Source organism: Neltuma alba, unplaced genomic scaffold (assembly GCF_004799145.2).
Source record: "Neltuma alba isolate B1F8T4 unplaced genomic scaffold, ASM479914v2 tig00010252_pilon, whole genome shotgun sequence".
Lineage (NCBI taxonomy): Eukaryota > Viridiplantae > Streptophyta > Magnoliopsida > Fabales > Fabaceae > Neltuma > Neltuma alba.
Window position 1 is genome coordinate 105794 of NW_021635179.1, and position 15166 is coordinate 120959.

General features: G+C 30.3%; 1 pseudogene; it reads left to right on the forward strand.

The window, feature by feature from the left end:
- The first annotated feature begins 11312 nt into the window (after positions 1-11312).
- Positions 11313-13978, forward strand: LOC114755353 (leucine-rich repeat protein 1-like; annotated as a pseudogene).
- The last annotated feature ends 1188 nt before the right edge of the window (positions 13979-15166 follow it).

A 15166-nucleotide genomic window follows, 5' to 3' on the forward strand; every position in this document is an offset into this window, starting at 1 on the left:
TCCCTAATTTAAATTTTCAAAACAGTTTGTGCAATTCAATATTAGAATAAAAATATGTTCATTTTAATAGAAATATAAAGTATTTAGTCCGAAAAATATATATTAAAAAAGTGTCATTGTAGAGAAACAAAGTTTAAATTATTATGTATTTTTAAGCTAAATTTTTGTAAAACTAGGGATATTCAGGCATTAATTAATTCATGGCCTGAATATCTTGTTCTCAGGGTGCACCGCTTCAGCTTCAACCCATGTACGTCCCGTTTCAAAATCAAAATTTTATTGATATGCAACAGAAATGTTTTGCTGCTTCATCCTCAGATACGTAATACTCCTCCGGTTCTAAATATAAGACCTCAAATATATATAAGGGTCTTATATTTAGGATCGGAGAAGTAGCAACTGGAATGGTCAATTCATGTTTTAATATATTTTATAATTAAGTAATTTAGTAATTTTTTTAATCTTTCTAAATTAATTAACTGTGTTTTATATTAAGGATAGGAAGTAGTACAATTTTAGCATACCGAACAAACTCTTTACTGAAATACGAATGTTTATATATCAATAATGTATGATTACAGGCAAAAAAAAAAAAAGATATATTCCCAATTGCAGTTGCATCTATTTGATCTATACAGTAGCGGGATCCCATGTCATATAATTTTATATAAAATTTCAATTTGGTCCATTCATTTTATAAGTATTTTCTTACTCATTTAGCCATAATACTGTTAGTATCAATAATATAACGATGATTTTATGTCTCATTAATTATTATTTTAAAAATTTTAAATCAATATGTCAGCATCTGAGAATAATTTGTCTATTTTTAAAATTTTAATTTGTCATTTTTTTAATAATGTTATTATTAGATAACTAATTTTGACCTTTACCAAACGAAAAAGATAACTAATTTTGACAAAAAAAAGTATCAGATAACTAAAAATGACATTTTTTAAAATTAAAAAAAAAAAGCTTGTGAGGAGTTAACAAATTAGTTAGCAGCAATTATCCTTTTCACATATCAAAAAGCACCCACTTAGCAGCAATTATTAGCAACCAACAAGCTACTCATATCATACGTAGATAATTGAGATATATATATATATATATATATATAAATATATCAATCAGAGATAGGTGCTCATGGATGGATCGGATAAGCAAATATAACAATGGTAAAAGAAACTAAACGTGTGGACGTGTGTGAAAGAATAATTAAAGTGGGGAAAAAATGAGATGAATCTGAATCAGATGACGATTTTTTGTGCGAATCATTATTTTTCAAAGTAAATATAAGGTGTCTTTGTAGTCATATGTTTAACACTAACTAATGTTGTTAGACTGATCAGATGATGATTTTTTGTGTGAATCATTATTTTTTTTTTCAAAAAGTAAGTTTAATATGCCAGTATTTGAAAATATTTTATCAATATTTAATGTTTTTAACATTGGCATTTCTTATTAATGATATTATACCAAGAAAACTTAAAAGACATTTTTTTATTTGAAAAACAAAAAATAAAATCTTGTGGGGAGTTAAACATGTACACCCATCATATATCATTTTTCAGGCTTTTAGCTGCCTAGTTTCCTTTTCACATATAAAAAATTTACCTTTTTTTGCCATCCAACTAGACAATTATACTTAAAATCATGTTAATTGAAATTATAATGAAGTTTCCTTGCCTTTTTTTTCCTTTTTGTAAAAACTTTTTAAAAATATTCGCACACTTTTCTTTTGATTGAATTTCACAAACCCGGTATTTTACTACTCATCCAACGTTTCAACTCTAATCAATACACATTAGACGACACAATGTTACTATCGTACCTTCTCACTGGACAAAGATCAAGCTATATTATTAAAAAAAAAATTTCCTAATTCAAATTTTAAGTTTACAATAATTCGGTATTTTAACTATAAGTTGACATGTCTCAGTACTCCAAAGTTTAGTTCTTACCGTCAATGACTAATCTGATGTGGCACAAAGGGGTCCGACTTAGCTATAAGTCAACCTCCAAATCAGAATTTTTCTTTTTTTTTTCCCTTAAAAAAAAAAAGAAACAAGACGAGATTTGTGCTGCGAAGGGAAAAAAGGAAAGAAAGACAGAGATCAGCGAGAGGGATATCAGCGACCACGAGAACGCAAGATCAACAGAAATATAGAGTTAAATTTAAAAGCAAAAAAAATTAAAATCAATTTAGATAAAATATATACTCTTTGGCAGATTTAAATTTTAAATTTTAAATGATATATGCCAAAAAAATGCCGAAAAAAATTGCACAGAGTTACTCTAGCTAATTGTTGTAGCTTACATCATGTTGTGAATACTCTTTACATGGGTCTTTCTTGAAATCTTGAAGGGACCATACAGGTGATATGTTGAAAAGTTATTCTTGAGAAATTTTTAATTAATTTGAAAATAACTTTTAATAAGAATTATTTTCTATCACATCCAAACCTAAAATGTTTTAAGATTACGTTTTAAAATAAATAAATAAACCAAACGAAAATATACCTAAAAGCATTAAAAAGTCAAATAAATACGCATTGTAGCTAATGATTGTGTCCTTCACTCACCCTAAGGACTAGAGTATTAAGTAATATTGCTAGTATGAATTCCCAGGGCAAGATTCTTGGGAACCTTTATTTTATGTTTTTTTTTTCCATCCTTCCCTTAATGAAAGAAATCACACTAGGCACCACACAAAAATAGCTTATTACTGATAGAATTAATAATGAAAAAATTACCTATAGAATTAATAATACAAAAATTATTCGATCTGTTACTAATTTTAATGGATTACCAACAGAAATTACGTCGCTACATACACCGACAAATTAGCCACAGAATTCCATTTCATCGCTAACCTAACATTAGTTCAATCTCTAATTTTTTAGTAATTTGTCACTAATTTTTGTCACAAAATTTTAATTCTTTCATTGATCTGTTAGTAAGTCCATTGTTGAATTCCGTCAATAATCACAAGTTTTTTTATAGTGAAGGCAGAAAGTGATAATTGTCATAGTGTTTTTCATTATTCAATCCTATTGCCATTAAAAAAAACGCAATTTTTCCATTTTTCTAGACCCCAAAATACGCAATATGAAAGACAATGGTCAATGGGCTCTCTGGGTAGTTGATAATTTGGAGCTTAGTGAAATGCACTACACTTGGTTTACTTGGAGGCTGAGTTAAAGAAATTAGGGGGATCAAAGGACTCCCAATATACCCATTTATTTACTTTCCGTTGGAATCTACCCATTTATTTCTGTTTCTTAATAATCCTTGTTCCTCATTTTTCTTGATAATTCCTGCTGGATGAATTGTAACTATGAAATAAATTTTCTTAAATTTGTTCTCTTGACATTGGGTTAAAGCCAACCCAAAACTAATTGGCTCGATTTGGATGTACAATAGGTTTTTTAAGCTGGGGTAGACCACAAGATACTTCTTTCAATCTGGTGGATATTTTCGGTTGATGTGCAAGTCCCAACTTAGCCAGATCTTTTAATACCTATGACAAGTCATATCTGCCCCTCAAAATTAGATTTTGGTAGATAATGAGATAGAATTTTAAAAGATATTTGTAACCTGAATATTTATAATTCCATTTGATCATTTGGTTTTCTCTGTTTTTTTTTTTAAAAACCTTCTTAAAACTGTGTGCAATTATGGAAGCTCATCAATAGAAATGGCCAAGTGGGAGACTCTGCAAGTACTTTCGTTAGCATCATCAGATTGGGAAATTCTATTATTGTCACCGTTTTACAAACTTTTGAAAACACACCTTTTGTAAATTTGGAGAAACAAAACCATTCTGTAACTGGTTTGGTCACAAGATTTCTAAACACATAAATGGTCACGTCATCGATATTTCTGTGGATAAAATTTTCTAATACTAATTATATTCTAAACTCAATTTTCTAAGACTGCTCAATCAAAAAAAAAAAGAGGGAAAATTGGAGAGAAAGACCTAGAGAGAATAATATTTATTAGCGAGGACTATAAAAATTGTAATTATTTAAAAGTACAAAAAACTTAAATATAAATTTTAATTTTAATTTTTTATAAAAATTTCTTATGTTTTTTTAGTTTACTTATGTTATATTAATTAAGTATCAATCAGGCAAAAATACTTAATGATGTAAATGAATATAGATGCCAATATTAATAATTAAATTATATATCGATGATATAGATATAAGCTCGGTTGGAGAAGGTTAATTAGTTTTTTCTCTTAAAAAAATTGAGGCAATTTAGTATTTAAAAAATTTTATTTTGACATTTGATCCTTTTAAATAATTACAATTATTATAATTCATCTTCAATAAATATTACTGGCTATAAGTCCTTCTTTCTAAATTCCACAAAGAAAAAAAAATAGAATATTAAAGCCGTCTTTGAAAATTTTATTCATTGCATTGGAAGAAGCATTGACATGTTATTTCATTCGTGATCATTTTTAGGTCATTTCGACTTATTAATTCTTTTATGCAAAGGTAAGTAAAAACTCTTTTCATTGTAAAAATTAAAGCAAAAATAAAAAAACTAATTATAAAAAATCATATACGCTGCGCCACAAATGTGTTAATTGAAAGTTGAGAAAGTAGTATTTGCGCATATATGGAAACAACAACCCAAGAGTAATTAAATAAAAATGATACAAATATGAATGCCTTCTGCATGTTTTGATTATTACAGGCCAAAATGCTCCTGGTGTATCCTCATCCCTCGTAGGTTTTTCTTTGCGTGACTGTACAAATATGAGAAAAATGACATTTAGAAGACTAAATAATAGATCTGAGGAGTATGTAAATAAGGAAGAATCAGGCCTAAGGGCCAGTAATCACAATAACTAGCATTATTCCAGCCGTAATTTTGTGTATAAATCAGCTCTTTCTTTCTCTATTTTAAACTAAAAAAAAGGATTGCTCAATATAATATATTCTTCCCATCCTTAATATAGAATTTAATTGTTGTGTTAATTTTGATCTTAAATATAAGACTTCTTTTTCATATTTATCAATTTTTTAAAATCATTTATATAGATATTCCCTCAACCATAATCAAGTAGAAGAGGGAGAGAGGATATTAAAAAAATTATTATGGTATTTTAAGAAAAACATGTCATATTTCTTATAATTAACTAATTTATCTAATTTTATAGGTTTTATATTAAGGACCGGAGTACTAATATTTTACAAATTACTACCACATAAATTTTAAATATTATTTTTTTGACAAAAATATATTATAATAATATTTTATAAAAGATTACATTTAAACTATTTTTCTTTTAATTCAAAGGCGAAAAATGAGTTATATGAAGTGGTCATCGGCACGTGCGAAAAAACTTTTTAGGATTTCACGTCATGTGTCGTCTCGGTTCGCGCGTTAGTCTCAGCTGCCTAGGTTGTATGACGATTTTTGATAGACACAATTCTGAAATTGATGAGATTGTCCCTGCCAGGTAGTGACTGCATTCTACAGAGGGGTGACGCGTGTGAGGGACAAAACTGGAAAGTTACGGATAAAAGTGAAAACTGGGGAGAACACGGGAAGGCGGAGCACGGCTATAATGGCTGCGCCGCCCACATGCCGTCATCCTTAACAAATTCGTTAGAATGGGATTTTTCAAATTTTCAAAATATTCACCCATGATCCACAAAGATCATTTCCTTTCTATTTCAATTTTTTCCCTGAATATCCATATCCATATCATCTACATATTATTTAATTATTAATCAAATATTACATATATAGTGTGAAAGGTTAAAATATCATAATATATTACTGTCCCTGTCTGTATTAGAAGTTTTAAATAACTAATTTACGGATAACGAATAATTAATTCAAATTAGTTAAAAATAACAAATATATTAGAAACATACTTTTATTTTTTAAAAATACTTTTATAATAAATAAGAAAAAAAATGACAAAGAACTTGTGCGCGGAAATTGATAAGAGAATAAATAATTAATAACAAAATTGAAAAAATTGCATTAGATGTTAGAATAAACTCAAAATAAAGCTTATAAAATAAACCACGTATATCTCCAAAATTAAAGCTTATAAATAGGAGCGAAGAGAGTATTTGTGTACAATTTGACATTTTATAAATTTCAATATCAATTTAAGACTCAATATCAATTTAAAACTTATCACATATTATGACTATAATCTTCTAAGATTATGAAAAATAAGCCATGTTATTTTTATTTATAATTTATAAGTAAATAGTGTGATTTGTTAAAATTTTATATTATGTGTGTCATTGTGTGCCTTATAAGATTCACCTCTTAAAATCATCAAGCAAACCTCATCCAATCCGCACTCATTTAACATGAACCCATGGCTTTCTCATATTCTTATCGTCAGAGTTATAGCAGCCAAGTGCTTTAATTTCCAAACATCCCTTAGAATTACCCACTTGGATCCGTCAAGAAATATGAAGTGATTTTCAAATTATACTTTCAGTTATTAATATAAGAACTAATTAGATATTTAATTTTATTCTAAATATAACTAGAAATTTCTTACCCATGCAATACACAGATTAACACATTTGATTAGATTTAAAATTCAAATAAATTGTATTATTTAATGTGGTTTAAGATTTATTTCTTAGAGGAGTATGATTTTTTTTAATTTATTCAGATGGGATTCAAACTAAAGATGCCGAATTTAAGAAAAATAGATAAAAATTTGAAATTAACTATTTATTTCTCCATTTAAGCCTCCAATATCATTTAATTATGATGCTTCCTATTTAATTCAATATATTCAAATCCCAATTAAGATATTATTCAAATTAAAAATTAATTATTACTACTAATTTTTCATTTGAGCCTCGAACTAAAATCTCATTTAATTCAACATATTCAAAATCCCAATCAATATGCTATTCAAATCTCGTTAATTGAATATATTTGGATTCTACAATATCATATCTGACCTATTTTTGAACGAATTGTGTATTACAAGTTTTTAAAAATATAGCTGATGATGATTGATTGATACTCTAATTTACTTTATCTTTAATATTTATTCATTTTGCTTTCAAATAATTTTTATAATAATTACACATATTAAAAAGTTTTAATGACAAAATATTTCCATACATATCATTAACAGAGGTATTTTAAAAAAATCTATTTATTACAGATAATTAATTTAGTCAATCTTTTTAATATTTGCAAATTAATCATTTAATTCTTATAATAATAAGAAGGGATAACAGCATTGTATTCCTCCAGTGCCATAGCCACCAACATGTATCACCAAACCATATCCCACTCGTTGCTCCCACTCATTGTGCCAAAATCATTCTCTCCCGTGTCCAACACCTTGCACATATTGTCAGCTCTAAAAATTTACCCTCCTAAACGTCTCTTGAGAAATTTAACTTACCCCTATCCTTGAGACTCTGTTTGTTGGAGGGTTGTTGAGGGGAGGGGAGGGGATAAGTGTGTTTGATTGAAAAAAATAGAGGACAGGGGAGGAAAGAAATTTGTCTTTTAGTGCTCCTCTCTCTTCCTTCTGCTCCCCTCCAAATTTGGGGTTTTTTTGGAGGGAAGAAAAATATTATGTATTATATTGACTAAACTACCCTTACCAACTTTTCAATATTCCAAGCTTGCTCCTCTTATTATAAACCATTTTCTCGCTTCTATCTCTTTTCATCCAGTATTATTATACTGTGGGGGAGGTTATTGACTTACCGCTTAGCTGTTTGAAAAGTCAAAGTCTTTGTCATCATCAGTATGCTTGCATACTTAATTTAATATATAGGCTTCACACACTGTATGATTGTTTTCTATTAAGTTCCGACCTTGTTTTGTTGATATAATAATGTAGCATGGCTTGTATTTTCCATAGATTGAAAATGAATAGGAAGAAAATACTTAAATAGAGAATAATTTTAATCAGTTTTGAGAGTGAAACTGAATAAAAATATCATGTATTGAGCAATTGAATTATTTTTCATATACACCGCTTGATATATACATATCACAATGTGTGTATATTATAATTATATATCATGACATGTGTATTATAATCTCAGATGGTTGCAAATATGCATATATATTAATCTCAGATAGGCCACACACATGCATATATATATATATATTAATATATACATATCATAGCATGTGTGTATTATAATTGCATAATATATACATATCATATATTTTAATACACATGCATGTGTATTATAATTATAAAATTAATGAGATAGAATGTTGAACTTTTTATCATATTTCCTAATTTTTTTAATCACATAAGTGAGGTAATTGGTATTTTTGAAATTGATAAATTAAGAAATAATAATTTTGATATAAATATTGTAATAAAAGAATAAAGTAGTTTAAATATATAGATAAGGGTATACTTGTCAATTTATAATTACCTCCCCTCCTCTCTTTTTATGAACCAAACAAGAAATTTTCCCTCTCTTCCCCTCCCCCCAACCAAACAAAACCCATGACCTCTTTCCCCTCTTTTCCCCTTCTTTTAATTAACCTCCCCTCCCTTCCCCTGCGTTGAACCAAACAAAGCCTAACATCCATGTAATAATACTCAACACACGATCACAATTTATGGCTTATTTGTATCTGTGTTTGTTTTGTACTTATAAACACTTTCATGTAAGTTGATGTAGAATTCTTTTTACGTATTTATCTCATATTCTATAAATCACGATTAAAAATTCGCTTTCAAAAGATCAAATCACAATTCCAAACAAATACTTCATAAGTCCTTTCAAAAAACAAAGGGGAAAAAAAGAATTGGACTATTTGATAGGGCATGCAACCATCAAATAATTCCCCTTTTCATGCTTCCTTCGCAATACTTGTAAACGCAGGCTACAAGGCTTTGCTGGCACATTCCAAGCAACCTTCCCATAGAGAGAATCCTTCATGTCTCTAAGTCCAAAACCGCCCATCCTCTATGGTGAACACTTGACTTCCAACCCACTATAGACACCCTTCGGTACACTTTAGATATCTCTTAGATTAGATTCTTCCACTCTCTTTTGACTTCATAGCACAAATTTGCATTGAGATATATATATACTCGAAAATATCTCTAACAAAATTGTTTCCAATAAGAAGATACATATACTTTAAAAAAATGTTGGTCTTGTGTTCATTAACCCTCTACCATGAAATAGTGACAAACACATCCGTACATATCCAAAATGTTACACATGACCCAATACCTAATTTGATTTGGGGGTGGATAACCCTAAAATACTTTTTAAAAGCATTTTTTTAAAAATCGATGTAAACTCTTTCACATATTTATTTCGGATACTGTAAAAATACTTATAAATCGATATAATTCTTCTACATATTTACTTCGTAGCTGTAAAAAACTTGTAAAATCATGGTTTTGTTTCTACTCAAACGCCTTTTTAATAGGAACAACGTTATGCATTAAAAAAAAATAATGTAATTAAAATTTATTTTGATAATCTATTAAAAACTAATGTAGTCAATTAAATAATAAAGGAAAATCCCCAAAAAAATACTTCTTAAATTTCAAAATCCCAATCAGGAATTACTATAAAAATGTGTTGTCATTTGTTTTTCAATTATACTCAGTTGCTATCAAATTTTGATAGATAAGACTAATTTGACATTTTCAGATTGAAGAGGTATTTTTTGAAATTTTTTCAGTAACAAAACTATGGCAAATATCCCTTATATATATATATATATATATATATATATTCGACATTCCAGATTTACTTAGAACCCCTTCTTCAGCGTCAAATCAGTAATTTTTTTAACACATCATTATCGTATTTATTTACATTAATATTCATATTAAGTACAATTTTTACTTTCAAAGATATTAAAATTAAGATATTTCCATGATCATTTCAATTTTTACTTTGGAATATCATTTAAAATAATAGGAAAGTAATGATGTTAGTCATTAGAATATGTCGTAAAATTACTTCTTCTTTTAGAGGTATTGATTCCTATTCTCGCGTAAGTAATGCAACCAATATTCATGATTTTTTAACCCAGTATTATTATTGATTATTGATCTTATAAATCTCCATCTCCATTGGGTCGCTCGGAACATATAAAGTATTGCCGTTAAAAGAGTAGCTGGAAAAAAAAAAAAGGAGTAAATGTATGCTCTTTTTGTTTTTTAACAAGACGAGTAAATGTATGCTCTAAACTTAGAAATTACTCCTCCCGTACTTAATATAGTCACTAATTAGAGAATTGATATTAGTCCTATATATAATATTACCTCCGATTCTTAATATAAAACCTTATTTAGTTTTTATTTTGGTCCTAAATATAAAATGTCAATCTATTTTGTCTCTCATATTTATATATCTTTTCCGAAAAAAACCCTTCTAATAATAATAGTTCTAGCCAACACACTTGATTAGTAATGATATCTTAAGAAAGATAACACCTATTCATTACAAATAACTAATTTAACTTATTTTCTTAATCTTGTCAAATAGTCAACTAGCTTTTATAATTAAGAATGAAAGTATTACCTATTTTATATGTTTAATGAATTTTTTTCAAACTAACCCTGTTGATATTCTGTTAATAATAATAAGTAAAAGAGAAAGACAAAAAAAATTAAGAAAGATACTGATGGTTTAGAAAACATATAATATATTAATTATTTAATTAATATTTTTAATCTACTCAAATTAATTAATTAAATTATATGGTAAAAAAAAGATACTAGGAGTTTGCAACGTTGCATGGCATCCCATTGAGGAGTATTAAGAGTTTGCGCAAATTCAAATCCCACTTTCGCTGCTTCTCAGTTCTCACTGAATTGGGCGGGAAACAAAAAATTTGCCATTCTCAATCTGAAAATCTGGGTAAATCACAAATCTGTGTACTTTTGGACTTTGTAGAGACGAAAACGGTAGGGAAAAAAATTAAGAAAGATAGGATTGACTTTAAAAGTACGCCACGAACATGCTTTACATTCTAAGATTCCATTCTATTCTTATCCTCGTTCTTATTTTAATTTGATTTCAAATCTTTCTACTCAGTGAAAAGCGGCCTAAGCCATAGGTCTGTCAAGTGTGAATGGAGAATCGGGTTACCAACACTTTCTCTAATAATTGAAAAGAAAAATCCATCTTTTACTGTTTGTGATGATATTCCCAAAGTGGATCCTGTCTTCCACTTTCTCATTTTCGAAGCTTCTCTTCATCTTCTTTGGAGCATTATTATTGAATCAGAAGTCGTAAAGCGAAACCTAACAACAGTTGTACAGTTCAATTCAGATCACAGATACTTCAGCGATGGAAGCAGCACCTACCTTCCTTTCCTTTTGGGTTTTGTTATGCTTTTCTCTACTTTTAGCTGTAAATAATCTCGTCAGTGCTAACTCCGAAGGCGGCGCACTCTACACCCTTCGCCGCAGCTTGTACGATCCGAATAACGTGCTCCAGAGTTGGGGATCCGACCCTTGTCAATCCTTGTACTTGGTTCCATGTCACCTGCAACCAGGACAACCAGGTCACTGTATGTGCATCTATCCCCTATCATTTTTCCCGCATTTTCTTCCATGCTTTTGTTCTGTGATGGATGTGAATACATTTTTTGGTTGTTTGTTTCAATAGGATAACTGAATTTCGGCTTTTTATGTTTAAAAGGTAGTAATAGGCACCATTCCTATGATTACAAGCAGTTTGTCTTAAGATTTGTTCATTTGTTGCCTTTTTCACCGGGGCAGAAGACATCTGTTGATTGATTGTTGTAAATTTTGTGTATTTTAGTGCACGTTAATGGTATATTCTGTCCTGACCAAGAATTTATGGACTTAATAATTCTATTTCAGCCTCTGTATTGAATTACCTTATGCTGATAGCCTAGCGTGGCAAAGAGTGATAACCTGTATATCAGGAATATATGGACTGGAGCAACCGTGAAATGTTGTTATGGAGGCAGAAAAAATAGAGAAGGACACGGATGAAAGCAAATGCGATGGATAATCTTCCTTCGTTGAGTCATAGAAGGGACTTCAAATGAAATCTCTCACCAAATTCCTCACCGGTCCCCTATCTTCTTTCATCCTCTACTACATGATGGGAACACGCAAAGCCCTGATCAAGGTAGATCCATAACAAACTTATTCTGCAATATGACATGATTGGACAAATTAGCCATTTTGTTCCAGCTCAGCATCTTCTTGCTTCTTCCTTATCCTTTTCTATTGCTTGTCTTCCACCTGCCCGGGGGTATCGCGTACATTGCTGGATTTTTGTGGTCTGACTTAATAAAGGGGTTCCGTCTATTATAGATAAAACCATGAAACTAAGCGTCATCAACTAATCATATATAAAATTTATGCATGAATATAATGACTCATTTCTCAAACTCCATGCTATGTGCAGGGAAACATGTTAAATTATATGTAATTCTGCTATATCTATTCACTATGGAGTTGCTGACTTATTTCTTTCTCTTCCTTTTGGGTGTGTGGGGTGGGGGAAGTGGACGGCACAGTTGGACAGTAAGGGCAGGTGGTTATGGGTAATCCAATCTTGTTAAGCTCTGAAGAGGCGACATCAACATATGTTTTTTCCGGGCTATCGAAGTTCTCTGTGGTGTGACCCTGTTAAATGTTCGGGATCTTTGTAAAACAAATCATTACGCCTTTTCTTTGCAAGAAGAACATGTCTAAGATTGTTGACAAAAATCTCCTTCGATTCATTTGTGCATTGAGTTGGTGTCTTTGCAATTTTAAGTAGCCAATGGATGCTTCTTTTGTTCAGTTTCATAATCTTTTTTATTGGAAGAGGAATACAGCGTATTTAGTTGATTAAAACCTTTCTTTATTTTCTCTCTTCGTTGATGATTCTGTTGATGGTCTTATAATATTTTCTGCAGTGATCTTGGCAACTCAAACCTATCTGGACATTTGGTGCCTGAACTTGGGAACCTAGAACGTCTACAATATCTGTATGTTTTCAAATCTGCGGTTACTCTTTTGTGTTGTGCTCTGAGTCTGTATTGGTGCTTTGACTCCAAATATGTGAAATGCCCTCACAGAAATCATCAACACATTTTTTATAGTTTTAGCTATCTTTTGTTATGAATTAAATGAAGTTGACTCCAAAATACTTTACTCATACTGATGTAGTGAGCTTTATAAAAACAATATTCAAGGAACATTCCACCAGGGCTTGGGAACCTGAAGAACCTTATTAGCTTGGACTTGTATAACAACAACGTATCAGGAACCATTCCTCCTTCATTGGGAAGCTGAAGAATCTTGTCTTTATGTAAGTATGGTTAAATCTTTCATTGTTCTTAGAAGAATTATTAGATAGAATAGGTGATGTGGGACAGACTCAAGAAAATTTTGTGCTCAAGTGAAAGCTATGATGGAGTCCAACTACCTTGCGTTGACTTCTGGGTTCTATAGTTGTATTGTTAGGTTCATCTTGCAGAATGTAATTAACGGACCTACTAAAGGATTGGGAGCTCTTTGGATCTAAAGTCTTTGTTTTTTGGTTTTGATTTTTGTTGTTGGAAAATTCCTTTCCTCCATAGTTGTATTACTTTCACTGCTCTCAATAAATCAATATTTTCTTTGCAGGCGGCTGAATGACAACTGGTTAACTGGTCCAATCCCTGGGCGGTTTGCTGATGTTAAAAGCCTTGAAGTATTGTAGTCATTGTTTTCTTTATGGTGCCATTTTATGGTGGTATTCTGAAGTAACACCCATGCACTCTAACTTTTCTCTTCAGCGATGTGTCCAACAATGATTTATGCGGAACAATTCCTATGGCAGGGCCATTTGAGCATATTTCATTGAATAAGTATGTTTCCAAATATATTTATCTTTAATTCTTAAGTATAATGCCATTGTTTTCTTGAATGGAGCAATTCATGTCGCTTTGTATTAGTGTCTGTTGGTTGCAAATTGCAGTGTGTTGCTTAAGCATTGAGAATTATTGATTGAGAATTTCAGATGTTATGGATGTCCTGGCTTTTGATTGTTATATGCTTCCTGTCTATTCGCGGCAGAACCATGCTCTGAAACTGCAAATTGGAAACTTGCGAAAGATGTTTTCAGTTTTTACACAAAATAACTGGTGCATTTTTGTAATTTTGCATGGGTATATATGTAAAATAATTAAAGAAAATTAACTAATCTTGTCAAAATTAGAAGTCAAGTAGTATTAATGGCACTTATGTCTGGTTGATTCAAAAACAAAAGATGAATACCATTTTCACTTCATAAAACAAATGCGTTTTCTGAATAACTAATTTTTGCAAAGGAAAATAAAGAATCGAAATATGAAGTTGTTAGACACCAAATGTACCCTTACACTTCCTGCTGTATTCGGTCATCTATGCTAGGGAAGAGAGTGAAGGTTGGGGCTGGTTGTTATGGTCCTTGCAGTTTGCACTTTGTAGACATCCTAACTGCAGGGCTCTTAATAAACCGTGAAGTTCATATCTGAATGCTGTGTAATATGCATAGTGCAGTGATAAAATGTATGATTTTGCTAGTGCGCTTGGTGTTTCCTGTCTAATTTTCCCAATCAATTTATGAATTCTCGTTTATGGTTTTGGTCAATGGGTTTATGTCTATTTGTCAATGGCTAAACCTGGTCTTCATGCTGCTGCAGCTAATCGAAAATCAGAGATAATTAGAATAAAATTTGATGTTGGACAAGTGAAAGTATCATTCTTCAGTCGCAAATATGTGACTGAAGTTGGAATAAATGTAACATGAATAATTAACCTGGAAAACAATATTGCATGAATAATTAATTTCAACATATCATGTCCCTTGCTGGCAGCCAGCTATGAATTGTATGATAGCGCTCTGGTGGAGAGGATCAGATTGTTCTTCCTGTTTCTGTAACTGTTCATTTGCTTTCATTCCTTTTTTTTCCCCCGGCACACTGATTCTGAAAGCATGGGAACCTGAGTTTCTTGCTATCATATATTGCAAAACTGTACTTTTAATTGTCAAGATTTATATAAAATTTTATTTCGGCCTCATAATTTTATAAAGCATCTTTTGTCCTTTAATCCTACTATCATTAGACTCAATTCATATTTTTTTTTTGTGCCCATACTTACGCTTAATATATCAGTATTTGAGAATATTTTGTCAACATTTAAATTTTAAGA